General features: G+C 45.7%; 1 protein-coding gene across 1 annotated transcript in view; it reads right to left on the reverse strand.

Moving 5' to 3' along the window:
• FDPS (farnesyl diphosphate synthase) overlaps positions 1–15447 on the reverse strand; it is a 48095-nt gene that overhangs the window by 32157 nt on the left and 491 nt on the right. The window lies entirely within an intron of this gene.

The raw sequence follows: 15447 nt of genomic DNA on the forward strand, positions 1-15447 counted from the left end.
GGGGGTGGGGCCACGACCATACAAGGGAAAACCATAGAGTTTTCCCTTGTATGGCCGTGGCCCCGCCCCCAGCGTGCCCACGTCACTTCCTGGTGACACGCACGTCGGGGAGGAGTTCCCCGATCTGGCGCCGCCGGGGAACGGGCCTCTGGGGCGGGGGTTTCCCTGCCCCCGGGGGGACTTGGGATCCCTATGATGATGTCACTTGTGGGTGACATCATTGCATCAGGGACATCACATGTGACATCCCCCTCACCCCTAGAATGCCCAAATCCCACTGCTGCAACGATGAGGGGACCTGGCATCCCTAGATCAGCTGAACCTTGTCGGGGAAGGCTTGCAATTGGCTGGTCTCCCACCATAAGAGGGCATATGGGAGCCCTACACACAGGGTCAGGGGCAGAAATGGGAACCCCAGTTTCTAGTCTCAGTGCAGGTGAGGCTTTTCCCACGCTGACTAGGGGCAGGCTTTCTTGCCTATCAACCTGATTTTGTGTATCTTCCTACATACTAATGGAATGTTGAGACTCACTGGGGTTCCAAAGTATTGTTGCATAGAATAATGGGGACAGTCAGATATCACCTTCAGTAGAAAAGAGCCAGAGCCCAGTAGCACCTTAAAGACCAATGACATTTGTGGCAGGGTGGGAGCTTTTGTGAGTCACTGCTATAGCTGAAGAATTGAGGATATAAATATAGTAAATAAAGAGATTTGGGGACTCCTTCTAGAGAGGAGGAAGTATGACAGGGAAGGAGAGATCCCTTTCATTGCACAAGATTGGGCAGAAAATTTGGATACTCCCTCCCAAAGGATAAGGAAACAGATCCATTCCCAAACCTGAGAGCCAGTTTGGTGTAGTGGTTAGGAGTGCGGACTCTAATCTGGGAGAACTGGGTTTTGATTCCCCACTTCTCCACTTGCACCTGCTGGGTTTTGATTCCCCACTTCTCCACTTGCACCTTGGGTCAGTCACAAGTTCTCTCAGAGCTTTCCCTCAAGAGCAGTTCTCAAAAGAGCTCTCTCAGCCCCACCTGCCCCACAGGGTGTCTGTTGTGGGGAGGGAAAGGGAAAGGAGTTTGTAAGCCGCTCTGAGACGCACTTCGGTAGTGAAGGGCAGGGTATAAATCCAATCTCCTCCTCCTCTTCTTCTTCTTAGTTTTTTTTTAAAGGGTGTCAGAGCTGTTCTCTCAAGAGCAGTCCTCAAAAGAGCTCTCTCAGCCCCTCCTGCCTCACAGGGTGTCTGTTGTGGGGAGGGAAAGGGAAAGGAGTTTGTAAGCCGCTCTGAGACGCACTTCGGTAGTGAAGGGCAGGGTATAAATCCAATCTCTTCTAAGTTTTCAGATCACCTTTCCCTGGCTCAGGCAGGCTGGGACAGAGGGAGGAGCTATACAGTGATAGAAACAAAATGCAGAAACTCCACTTACCTCTTGTGCTGCCATTCAGTCGCTTTGTGTTCCTTATTATGTAAAAAAAAACACCTACCTCTAACTTTCAAACTGTAAAAAAATAACTAACATCTATCTCTAGCAGTGTTCCCTCTAAGCCGAGTTAGCGTGAGCTAGCTCACAGTTTTTTAGCCTCTGGCTCATACATTTTTGTCTTAGCTCAGGAAGGATGGCTCCAGAGCAAACTCATTTATGCAGCAGCCAAATTGCTGGCTCACAACTTTAATGCCGGTAGCTCACAAAGTAGAATATTTGCTCACAAGACTCCACAGCTTAGAGGGAACATTGATCTCTAGTATCTAATACTAAGAAAATTCAAACTAAATCTATAACTGGAAAACCCCCGAACAAAACTATGAAACGCCAAAACCACTAAAAAAAACCCCTCTGTGTGAACCTATGAAATGGTAAGAAAACACAAACCCATACCTTGCTACGAAATTTTAAGAAAATGCAAACAAACTTTAACTATTAAAATATAACCAAACAATCTGAAACCCACTGATGGTCCAGTACTCAAAAGCAATACACATCCATCGCCTGCTTGGCTACAATGGACCACAGCCAGCAGGGGGCGATCTCACAAAGGAGGACATGTCACCATCACTATGGCAACCACAATCGCAATTAACCAGGGCTTCCCCCCCCCCTTTTTTTTTAAAAATAGTGCCAGAACTCCCAAAAGGGAAATGAAGTTTTCAGTCTGCATACTGAAAACTCATGAACTTTTAAACATTTAAAAAAGAATTTATTAGCTGTTGTAGATTTTCCGGGTTGTGTGGCCGTGGTCTTGGCATTGTAGAACCTGACGTTTCGCCAGTAGCTGTGACTGGCATCCTCAGAGGTATAACACAGACAGATGGAGTACTCTCTGCGTCAAGGTCTTTCTTGTGTTATACCTCTGAGGATGCCAGTCACAGTTACTGGTGAAACGTCAGGTTCTACAATGCCAAGACCACGGGCCACGGAACCCGGAAAATCCACAGCAACTAATGAACTCCGGCCCTGAAAACCTTCGACAACATATTTTTTAAAAGAATTTTGTCAAAGAGGTTCCGGAACTCCATTCTGGAGCATTCCCCCAGGGGAAAAAAGCCCTGCAATTAACTATGGGCAGGGAGGCTCTGCCTGGAGTCTCTTCATGGCCTGCTGGTTCTTTTTGTACAGGCTTTTCATCCACATCAAGCATATTTTGTCTCTCACATCCCTGCTGTTTCCAGTTCTGAGAGATTCTGTTCTCCACGGGGTGGGGGTGGGAGTGAGAAGAGACACCAGTATCCTTACCCATTACAGATTTCTCACTGTTCAGTGACATTAACTTTTAGATATAGTTCATGGCTGTGAAGGATGGGGATTCGAGTCTTGTGTAAATAGCAGAGTGTGGTACCAAGTTGGTCTCCGGTTGTTGGCGCTATCCCCTTTTCTGACGGACTGTTGTGTATGTAATGTAATGTATTATAATGGAATGAATGTATGGAGCTTGAATCTGACAAGGTATTGTAAATAGACCTATCAGAACAAAGGAAGTTCTGGAGGGAAGCAAAGTAATTGGCCTTTATGTAGAGTATTTGATTGGACCTTATCTGACTTGTGGGCGTGGCTTGCCAAGCCTGGACAGTTTAAAAAGGAGCCTGTTGCTCCATTGATTTGTCTCGTTCTGGTTCTTCTGACTTCGTGTTCAATAAAGTTGTTATCACTGTTCACCTGCTGCCTTGAGTCTCGTATCTAACACGGACTAAAACCAATGGTTGTTAAAGGGAGAAAAACTGGTGTACATGAGGACAACTCCAAGAGTTCCTTTAATAGGGATCCCAAGTCCCCCCAGGGGGTGGGGAAACCCCTGCCCCAGAGACCCATTCCCCAGCGGCGCCGGATCGGGCCCGGGGGGGAACTCCTCCCCGACGTCCGCGTCACCCGGAAGTGACATTATGACACCAGGCACGCTGGGGGCGGGGCCACGGCCATACAAGGGAAAACTCTATGGTTTTCCCTTTTATGGTCGTGGCCCCGCCCCCAGCATGCCCGGCGTCATAACGTCACTTCCTGGTGACGTACGTGCAGCACGTGCGCGCTTCAGACACGCTGGGATCCACCCGGGAGTCCCCCACCGCCAAGGTAAGTCCCACTTGGCAACCCTATCCTTTAATGATTCCACAGGTGTAGGAATCCATAGGTTACCAGAGGAATCTTCAGGAGATCTACTCAAAATCCTACTCAGGTCTATTCAATGGGGTTTGCTCCCAAGAATGCATTCTTAAGGCCCCATTCACACGGAGCATTTGCCACGCTATACGGATGATAGGCTGATTTTCTGGGCGCGATCACACCGCAACATCTGGGAAGCGTAGTGCTCCCGTGGCTAACCTGTGGCTTCCCGCCAAAGATGCGGAGTAAAAAACTAGTACTTATGATGTACTGGTTTCTGGAAAACGCAGGGCAAGGGCAGGCGTCTGATCGCGTTTCCGCTGGAATCCCGTGGCATCCGGCGCCCGCCCATGTCCCCTTGCAAACTGGATCTTTTTTTTTTAAGTCCTCACAGGATGCGCACAAACGATCATGCACATGCGCAAACTTTGGTGAGACAAACAAAAAATCCCGTATGCCACAGAAGTGGCGCGGCGCAATTGCCGGTGTGAACGCGCCGTGCTGCTTCTTTGCCGCGCTGCAGACTAGCCATCTGATCGGTACCTAACGCCTAACCACGGGACCTCAACAGGACGTCTGATCGAGCTACCACGCATTACTTTGTTCTGGAGCAAACAGCCACGCTTCCCCCCCCCCGCATCTTCCAGCCCGTGTGACCGGGGCCCACAATTGTCAGAGCTGTTTTACGCTCCCATACTGTCTTGGTTACATCTCTGGAAAATTCCTTGTCTTCCTTATAACCAGACACAAGTTAAGAGGCTGGCACAATTAACAGAGCTGATTTTTCTCCTTTGGCAGGGCATAAAAGGCTATTTTTCAAGGAGCCTCGCAGCTGTCGGCAATCGTATCCGCAGCTTATGCTGGGCTCGGTCAGGAGGGAAAACGTTAACAGTTAAACCTGACAAATTTAGAGGCAGAGAGCAACTATCAGCTTAGCTTATCGACTTCTATGGTAACCTTTAAGTGGTTCCCCAGATAGGACTCCCCATGACCTTTTGACAGGCACCTAGCCTACCCCTATCCCTCCCCCTCCCCAAACTTGGAAAGTAGGGTTGCCAGCCTCCAGGTGGGGCCTGGAGATCTCCTACTATCTCAACAGATATATATATAACAACTGATATCTAGACAATAGGGATCAGTTTCTCTGGAAAAAAATGGTGGCTTCGGAGGGTGACTTCTATGGCATTATGCTGGGTTGAGGTCCCTCCCCTCCCCAAACCCCGCCCTCCCCAGGCTCCGCCCCCCAAATCTCCAGGTATTTCCCAACCCAGAGCTGGCCACCCTATTGGAAAGACTGCATTTTGTGGGCGAGCTTCTCCCACCAACCCCATTCATTAGCCTGCCTCCTAAAAAAGGCAGAGCCTGAGACCTCAACTTCCCTCAACCTGCCCCTCCGGCAGCTAATCTCTGTCCGAGCTGCTAACGGCAGTTTAACGGATTTTTTTTAGAGTTCCATGGGCTCTGATTGGCTGTTACCCGCTGCTCTTCACACACTCCAACCAGGCATAAAGGGGATTGGTTGTGTGTAGAAAGGGAAAGGGGGCAGGACCTTTGCCCATCCATCACAATGCCCATGTGGCGGTTGCTGTCTTCCTGAGACTGAATACCTCTCTAGAGCTTACACAATAGATTCATTTAGTCATTAACGTCATTTTCCAAAATTTTCAGGTACCATGCCATTAGAGAGGATGACTTAGGCTTTTTCGATTTGCTACTAGACAAAGTTCAGCTACATCAAGCAGATTAAACAGTCTTTCTAAATCAGATTCGGACTCTGATCCCTTTAAACTATCCCGATAATATCATTGTGCGGACAAGACAATAGATACTCCATCATGTCTGAGATAATCCTATAGCTGTATATGCCAAAACGTTCGAATTCATGTACAATTCCAGAAGAGATTAATAGAGTCGGCTTTCTTTCCCTGATATCTCCAACATTTATCGGGGACATTAGTATAGATTTTATATAATCAATATGGTGAAAGGCAGAGTACTTCTCAATATATGTCTTGTCTGAAGGTATTGGGAAATGAAGGCGTGTATACCACCTATCGTTTGGGTTATTATCTCTTTCTAGCAACAAAAAGAATTTCTATCCTTAAAAAAATTCTTTAAGGTCATTAATACAGAGTCTCTCCAAGCAGTGATATCACCCAACATAGTAGGGCTGCCAAGTGGGGGCGGGGGGAGGGGGAGACCCATGGAGGCCCGATTTCCGCTGCGGCGGAATCGGACCCCGGGGGGAACCCCGCCCCCGATATGCGTGTCACCAGGAAGTGACATGGGCACACCGGGGGCGGGGCCATGGCCATACAAGGGAAAACTATGGTTTTCCCTTGTATGGCCGTGGCCCCACCCCCAGCGTGCCCGGCGTGCCCACGTCACTTCCGCGTGACGTGCATGCGGCACGCACGCGCTTCACGCCCGCGCACAGGATGCCAGCCGGGAGTCCCCTGCTCCCAGCCAGCATTACACTTGGCAACCCTACAACATAGCTACATCACCACGTTTATAAAATAAGGAAGGCCAATGTGATAATCCTGGCTTTAAAACCAATTCATACTGTTGAGAGAGAGAGCCATCTTCTATTATTTATTTTTATTATTTATTTATTTCATTTCATTTATACCCCGCCCTCCCCGCACGCAGGCTCAGGACGGTTTACAAGGCACAAAGTGCAATAAAGATAAAACAAATTAAAATAGCTAAAAAATTCACAGCTAACAGGATACAGGAAGACTAAAATTACACACTCCCCATTGCATATCAGGAGGAGGTCAGGAGGGGGACGCCATGGGCCACGATGTTCCAGTTGCTCCATCGGCCCAACCCGGTGGTACTGCTCCGCAGTTACGCGGTGGTGGTAGTGGCGGCAGGAGGAGAGTTCTGTTTATTTTGCTTTATGGCGCGTTTCTGTGAGTTTGCCAGACTAAACTCAGGTTAAGCCTGGTTATGTTATCACAGAGAGGCTTACTCCAAGGTCTTGGATTGGAGGCAGGGAAACAAATCTTTCAGACTAAGGTGGGTCAGCCTAGACACAAGCTGTTTCCAGACATCACACTTAGCTGAAACGTATTTTAGACCTTTCTTGAAACTATAAAAGATCCTTCAGTGAATGGCCTAAGAGAGCCAGTTTGGTGTAGTAGTTAAGTGTTAAGTGTGCGGACTCTAATCTGGAAGAACTAGGTTTGATTCCCCCTCCTCCACTTGCACCTGGCTGGATGACCTTGGGCAAGCCATAGTTCTGTCAGAGGTGTTCTTGAAAAAGAGCAGTTTCTGTCAGACCTCTCTCAGCCCCACCTACTTCACAGGGTGTCTGTTGTGGGGAGGGGAAGGGAAGGAGTTTGTAAGCCGCTCTGAGACACCTTTGGGTAGTGAAGGGCGGGGTATAAATCCAATCTCTTCTCTTCTGTCTTTCTATAGCCTGATTATTTTTCCTTTCCACAAACCACCACTCCACATCTGTCCCATATCTAGGGATCCCAAGTCCCCCCGTGGGGGCGGGGAAAACCCCGCCCCAGAGGCCCGTTCCCCGCCGCCGCCGGATCGGGCCCTGGGGGGAACTCCACCCCGATGTGCGCGTCACCCGGAAGTGACGCGGGCATGCCGGGCACGCTGGGGGCAGGACCACAGCCATACAAGGGAAAACTATGGTTTTCCTTGTATGGCCGTGGCCACGCCCCCAGCATGCCTGGCATCCTCCCGTCACTTCCGGGTGACGTGCGTGCGGCACACGCGCACTTCACGCGCTGCGCATGCATAAGGCACCAGCCGGGAGGCCCCCGCTCCCAGCGAAGATAGACTTGGCAACCCTACCCATATCGAATCACAAGAGCTGGAATGTTCCCACATCCCTCAGCCTTTCTTCACAGGGTTTGTTCTCCAGGCCCCTGATCATCTTGTCTCTCTCTTCTGCAGCCGCTCATTCTGTCTACATCCTTTTGGAAGGGAGGCCTCCAGAACTGCACACAGTACTCCAGGCGTGGCCTGACCAATGCAGTGTGCAGCGGGACTGTGACATCTTGCGATTTGGATGTTATGCCTCTGTTGGTACACCCCAAGTTATGTGATAGTCTTGTGAGCAAAAAATCTACTTTGTGAGCTGCTGGCAGAAAAGTTGTGAGCAAACAATTTGGCTACTGCATAAATTAGTTTGCTCAGGAGCCATCCTTCCTGAGCTAAGACAAAAATGCCAGAAGCTCTACGAGTTTTTTTCTGACCATATAAACTTCTGAATATTTTTTTTTTGCCACAGGTTTCATCTTCAAAGGAATAATTAAGAGCAAACCAAGAATTGCACAAATTATACCAAATCTCAGATCTTTATGCATCTGTTCCAACAGTCTCTGATGTAGCCCCTGGTACCCCTGGTGTCGTGGTATCACCACACTCTGCCCTCAAACACCCCATGGGGTTGCCGGCAGACAGCTGGCTACACTAACCCTATGGCTTACATTTGGTATTTGTACTCAGCCTTCTGCAATCCACATCCCCCTGGTACAAAATAGGTCCAAGAATCAGGACATGTCCTGCAAAGATAATTCCTAGCAGGTTAACATACATTCAGTATCGACATTTCAGACTTATGCAGGTTAATTTTATAGCCAGAAAATTCACTATATCTATCCAACAAACACAACGTTTGAACGGAATGTTTCAAATGATTCAATAGCAGCAGGGCATCATTTGCACACAGAGAGAGACTTCAAAATTTACAGAACTCGTTGGTGTACCTTGCACATCCATATCTTGTTGAATTGCAGTAGCCAGTGGCTCAACAGATAATGCCAACAATGGCAAACAAGACAAAAGAATAACAAAATGGTCTGGAAACTTCAGTTGGTCCAAAATGCTACCACCAGGCTACTGTCGGGGGCAGGATACGGGCATCATATCACCCCAGTGCTGAAATATCTGCACTGGCTGCTCAGTCGTTTCTGGGCACCATTCAAAATTCTTACATTTCGAGTCCTACATGGCTTGGGGCCAGGGTTCTTGAAGGACTGCATCCTCCCATACTATCCGGCCCACCAGTTAAAATCTGCCCCACAAGCCGTGATTTCTGTGTACCCTCAGGTGGCAACCAGAGACAGGGCTTTCAGATACGACACACGTGAAGCTGCCTTATACTGAATCAAGACCATCGATCCACCAAGGACAATATTGTCTACTCAGATTGGCAGCTGCTCTCCAGCGTCCCAGACAGAGGTGTTTCACATCACCTCCCGCTTGGTCCTTCTTAACTGGAGATGCCGGGGATTGAACCTGGGACTTTCTGTGGACCAAGGAGAGATCCTTCCACAGAGCCACAGCTCCAATGTGGAAATACATTTGAAAATGACAGGAATGGTATTAGAAAACCGGAAGAGTCCAATAGCACCTTAAGGACTAACAAAATATGTGGTAGGGTATGAGCTTTCGTGAGTCACGGCTCACTTCTTCGGGTACCACGGAAGCTCCTGCCCGGCCACAAATTTTGTCAGCCTTTTAGGTGCTACTGGACTCTTAATCTTTTCTTCTACTACAGACAGGCTAACACAGCTACCCATCTTGATCTATCAGGCATGATACTAATACAGAAAACAAGCCGGTGTTTAATACGAGCCTCTACATCTAACAAGTTAAATGACTGTAAACGCTGGAGTTTTCATTCTGTTTCTCCTTTCTCTTCTTCAGAGAACGATGTCAACAACTTTTACTAGTGCCAGTCTGTTTCAACCACATTTTGTCTGTTGCAAGGCAGCTCTGCATAATCCACCTGCAACCCAAACAGAAAGGTTAAAAGCAGGGCTTTTTTTGTAGAAAAAGCCCAGCAGGAACTCATTAGCATAATAGGCCACACCCAACAGCAGGAACTCATTAGCATATTGGGCCACAGCCCTGACAGCACCACTCATTAGCATATTAGGCCACACCCATATGTTACCAGAAGTGTGGTCATCCAGCCACACCAACCTTTTGCTTGTTATTCTGTTTACCTTGTTTGTTGTCAAAACCCAGAGCTTTTTTTTGTAGCAGGAACTTCTTTGCATGTTAGGCCACACACCCCTAATGTAGCCAATCCTAATGAGTTTCTGCTGTTGGGTGTGGTCTATTATGCTAATGAGTTCCTGCTGGGCGTGGCCAACTCAGGAGCCAGCCAGAACTCCGTTCCTGTGCGTTCCTGCCCAAAAATAGCCCTGGTTAAAAGCCAGTTTATAAGAGATGCATTTTTAAATAAAAAATCCCTCGCCTGTAAATCAAATGAAAACCTCCTTAAAAATATCCTCATAATCACTTCCTTGAATAGGAAACTTGAGAATCCTATACCTACGATAGATTAGATAGGTCCTATATCTGTCTCTCATCTTTACTATCTAGAATGTAGTTCCAGAATAAAGGTTTCTTATTACTTTGAAACTTACAAGAGGCTCTGTGCAACTTTGTAACTTTGATAGTACACACTCAGAACAAAGAAAGGTTCTGTTGTGTTTTTAGCCCTACTACTTTGAGATTCCCGGCTTACCACACCAGAGAATCTAACAGATATGGCTTCCAAACACTGGATAGCACAGAGCGTTTGAATTGGTCTCTTCCCTTCAGCAAAGTTAGCAATGTTCAAGCTTTTAGAGATGTCGGATGCCAGTTACCTGAGGGATCTCCCTCATGCATACTTGACTGGCTGGTTGTTCCACTTTCCCTGTGAAAGGGAAAGCAAATAAATAAATCAATAAAAAAATCAGTTGCACTCAAATAATGGCAGCTGTTACCGTGCAAAGGTTTTACGAACGCTTTACCTCTGGCAAGATGTTTCCTGAAGTGAAGGATCAGGGATAGAACGACTAAGAGGATGACAATACAGGGCGCTCCAAAATGTAACACGAGGTTGCAGTTTCCTGTAAAATGAAATGGTGAGAAAGAATTGCGCGCGGGGGGTGTGTGTGTCAGCTGCTAGCTTTGCTGCTGGGCAACTTGAGGGCAGGCAAAAGGGGCATCTAACCCAGGTCGTCTGCCTTACGCAAGGTATATTTATTTATTTACTTCATGTACACCCCACTTTTCTCCGCAGTGAGGACTTACAACTTTCTCCCTTTCTTTCTATCTCCCGATTGCTGTTCTTAGGACAATATCCTGCTTCTTCGTGGAAGCTCCACAACTCTTTCTTTCTCAGTGAGTGATGTTGCTAGAAACCTGTCCCGTTTGGTGTAGTGGTTAGGGGTGTGGACTCTAATCCGGGAGAACCGGGTTTGATTCCCCACTCCTCCACATGCAGCTGCTGGGTGACCTTGGGTCAGTCACAAGTTCTCTCAGAGCTGGTCTCTCACGAGCAGTCCGCGAAAGAGCTCTCTCAGTCCCACCTACCTCACAGGGTGTCTGTTGTGGGGAGGGGAGGGGAAGGGGAAGGAGATGGGAAGCCGCTCGGAGACTCCAAGTGAAGGGCAGGGTATAAATCCAATCTCTTCTCTTCTCTCTCTGCTCTTTACTTCGCCCAAACACAGTAGACAAAGATCGTGACCGTCGTTAAGTGGGATTTTAGCTGGGCAACGACGACACGTCTTAAAAAACGTTGTCTTTCCCACACAAACGCCACCCCACCCACACAAAGAAGGGGGCAGGCGGACAAGAAAGAAAGTGGGGAAAAACAGTTAAAGTTTCCTTCTTTTTTAGAGATTAAACAGAAGATGAAAAAGAAGAATGACATAAGAACGAAGGTGAAAAGTATGCAGACGGAGAGTGAACAAAGAAGGGGGCAGGCGGACAAGAAAGAAAGTGGGGAAAAACAGTTAAAGTTTCCTTCTTTTTTAGAGATTAAACAGAAGATGAAAAAGAAGAATGACATAAGAACGAAGGTGAAAAGTATGCAGACGGAGAGTGATTTCAGCTAAGCATACCTTTATTTAGTTCAGGACAAAGACAACTGACTGGCTCGCAGGCCGGTTTATATACGTTCCGAAAACCCGCCACCAAGCATACCTAAACACACCCCCTACTCCCGATAGGCTATTTACAGTAACCGGGTGACCATTGGTCTCCCGGCTGGGAAGCTAGCCCTTTTGATAGGGCCGGCTAGGATCCTCCGGATCCTTTGTCTTTCGACTGAAGCTAACATAGGAATTGTGCCTGGCCAGCCCGGGCAAGTCCGGGCATGTCAGGCTGAATACATTACAAAAACAAAGGACTTTCAGCATAACCTCCTCCCACACCTACTACCAGGTTCACCACATTCCTGTCAGAATAAACTTAAAATGGCTCTCTCTCCTTTTTGGCTCCACCATGGTTGGCTGGCTAATGAGGTGGGCCAGCGACCATCAAACCATTCTCTTCAACCCCCTGCTGTGTGGCTGACTTTCCCCTAGGGTTGCTACTCTCCAGGTAGTACCTGAAGATCTCCTGCTGTTACAATTGATCTCCAGATGACAGAGATAGTTTCCCTGGAGAAAATGGCTGCTTTGGAGGGTAGACCCTATGGCATTATCCCCTGCTGAGTCCTTCCCCCCCACCCACCAATACTGCCCTCCACAGGATCCACCCCCCAAATCTCACACACAAAACTTGTGGTATAGTACTTGTATAAATGCTATAGCCACAGAAGGCTCTGAATGGACATGCTTCCTCTGTCTTAACTGCAGCAAAATGTCTGCTAGTAAGAAGGTGCAGCTGAATAAAAGCAACCTTTCACTCTCGCCTGATTGGATGACCTTTTTTCAGCCAAACCAATGGTTTTGTGAATTTAATGGGGCCAGGGCAAATTGATCCATTGCATTATCTTTTATGAAAAATAAAAGGAATGGGAAAGGCCACCTATATAAAAAACTCTAGTTTGATTTGCATAATAAAGATAAAATTCCATTTCCAGCCCCTAAATGGTGGTGGTGCCTGCAACCTTCTTACAAGGGATTAGAGGCATGACAGGAAATTAGGCCATTTAGCACTAATTCTGCCAAATCAGGTGAAGGATTTGAGCATTCTTACATGAGCCACCCTGCCACCAGCCAGGGTTTAGCTGAGCATGGGATTAGCTGGGCTGAACAGGATGTTTTTTGGGGGGGGCTATCAAATTGGCCCACCCCCCCTTTGCCTGCTTCATAATGTTAGTCTTGGTAAAAATATATATAGCTTAAAATTCAGGGGTGTCAAACATGTAGCCCAGGGGCCAGATCAGGTCCCCAGAGGGCTTCTATCCAGCCCAGAGTGGAACTGGCTGTCTTCTGCTTCTTCTTCCAGTTCTGCTGCTGCTGCATCATCGTAGGTTTGCAGCTTACAGATACACACCTGGACAGCATACTCAAGATTGCAACAGCACAGACATTTTGATTCAGAGCAAGAGGTGTCAGTTATCAGACAATGTTAAATAAACAAAATATTGCAAGAGTGCTAATGTTTTAAGCATGTTTTTATTTAAAGTTAAAAAAAAACCTTTGTGTTTGTGTCCTTTATGAAGTTTATATCTCCGCTACCTGGCATTATATTTTATGACACACATGGCCTGGCCCAACAAGGTCTCATTTATGTCAGATCCGGCCCTCATAACAAATGAGTTTGACACTCCTGGCTTAAATAGTTCTGTCTTGGGACTGGTGAGTATCTAGCTAGGTTGACAGGAAGGTGTGGGTTAATATGAGGTAGGCAAGAAAACTTGGTAAACACTAAGATCTATTGATGAAGGGAGGTCATTGAAGCCAGTCATATATCAGCTGTATGGTGCTGGGGCATGTGGAGTGGGCCCTTACTCAAGCAGTCTGTATGTGTGTTTGTGTGCGTGTGCTGTCAAGTCACAGCTGACTTATGGTGACCCTGTAGTGTTTTCAAGGCAAGAGATGTTCAGAGGTGGTTTGCCATTGCCTGCCTCTGTGTTATAACCCTGGTGTTCCTTGGAGGTCTCCCGTCCAAATACTAGCCAGAGCAGACCGTGCTTAGCTTCCAAGAAAAGTTGGGGTATTAAGACATTTATTTATTTTTATTTTTGCTGCAGATCAGTTTTAATAAACCTAATTTAATTCATCCTTTTGTTTCTCACATCTTCATTCTGGGGTGTGTGGGCAATACTGAGGGTGTTTTTCCCCAGACTGAAATAACTGGAATCAGAAATGCAAAAATAATTCATAATTTAAATACAGTTCTGCCAGGAAATTTTGACATGCAGCATTACCCATTTGGGAAGAGACACTTTCAGAAGTTGTAGATGCCAGGATGATAAGAACTGTAAAGGTCAATTACAGCACCCTAGATTGATAGACTATTCAGTTTTCCAGTAGCAAAACCAAGAAGATCCTACAAGTACATGCAGATTCTCAACTTCCTTTGACAGAGCACCCAAGATGAGAGCCCACTGAAAGAAACCTCAATGATTCTTCAACAACATAATTTCTGTCTTGTTTGGATTCAGCTTCAGTCTAGTAGCCTTTATTACATGATCTGTAGACTTAGTTTGAGGACTGAAACAGGTGGTCTTGGTTGCTGAGTAATATAAGACATATGCAGTTAGGTACAATTCAAGAAGGTTTTTTAATGGCATAAATTCTTTCCATAATGACATAAATTCTTTACATAAATGTGCCTTCAGTATTTTAATAGTAAACATCTACCACTTAAGCTTTAAAAATAAAATTATGCCTAAAACAGCACTGTACTGTCAACGATAATATTGGCATAATGTCTGCCTTATATCTAAGCCTGCTGGATATGGAAATTACATACAGTAAAAAAAGAAACATTTCCCTTTATCCATTGATCCTTTTAATCTTCTATATATTTTACCTACAGAGATATCTTTATTAATAGTTCTACAGAGGTTTAGTCTGCGGGATTCCTTAGATGTTGAGTATATGTTGTCCTGCTGCCTTTTAAGATCTGCTGAATCTAAGAACTTTAAGAAAAGTATGCCCTTATTCAAAGTCTTCTCTTTCACTTTGACTACTATTATCACAGTTCTTGTTTCATTATGAGAATAAAAGTTTTTCTTCCCACCTGATTTAGCTCTTCCCAAATTAGGTACTTCAAAATGGTAAATATTCTGGCAAAAGTTTTTACATTGTAGTTCATAGATCAGAAGAAACTTATAAGAAGAGATGGGAGAGAAAGGAAATGGAAATGGCCATTTCCTGTTTTCCAATACTTTTATTTTTCATATCAACTATACATTTCTCAGAGAACAATTGAAGATGTAGAAAAACAGAAAATTATTATGACCTTATTCATGTAAGATATATTTATCAGTCGGTTCATGAAACTATAATGAAACTTGATCCCTAAATAAAAGTCACATCTAATCCCATCATTAAGTCAAATTCCTGCTATCTATTCAGTTTTCAGTCTGGATGGTCCCACTTTCATTAACTTTATTATCCTACAGAATTATGAATACTAAATCTCTGAGATGTGGCAGGTTTTGATCAAAATATTAATGCACCATGAAAGATAAATGACAGTGTTGTTAAAGCGATGTCATCTAGAGATTCTTAACTCTGTAGGGAGAGGTCACATGGCCATCCTCCCTATTTCCCATTTTTTTACCTTGTTATTAAAATAGAAGCATGTTTTGTATCACTTACAGCTTTGAAGATAATCAGAGAAAGATGAACTGGCCATTAATAGATGTGACAATTAGTGAGGGGAAATTCAAGAAGCCATTTTAGAACAGAAATTGTTTCAATCACTGTAGGTCCTCTATGAAAAACCCAAGACCCAAAACACTTTGATCACATCATGTCCAGCTGTTCTAGATGATCAAATCTAGTGGTAAGTTGCTATGGAAAATGGTCTCAAGATATGTGGAAAACATTTATGAAACTTTTAATCATGTTCTACCTTCCACAAAAATTCATATATCATCTAAGAGGCATTTTCCCCTAGGGATCATCATTATCTAGAAGA

This window comes from Gekko japonicus, unplaced genomic scaffold (assembly GCF_001447785.1).
Source record: "Gekko japonicus isolate JY-2015 unplaced genomic scaffold, Gekko_japonicus_V1.1 scaffold1009, whole genome shotgun sequence".
NCBI lineage: Eukaryota > Metazoa > Chordata > Lepidosauria > Squamata > Gekkonidae > Gekko > Gekko japonicus.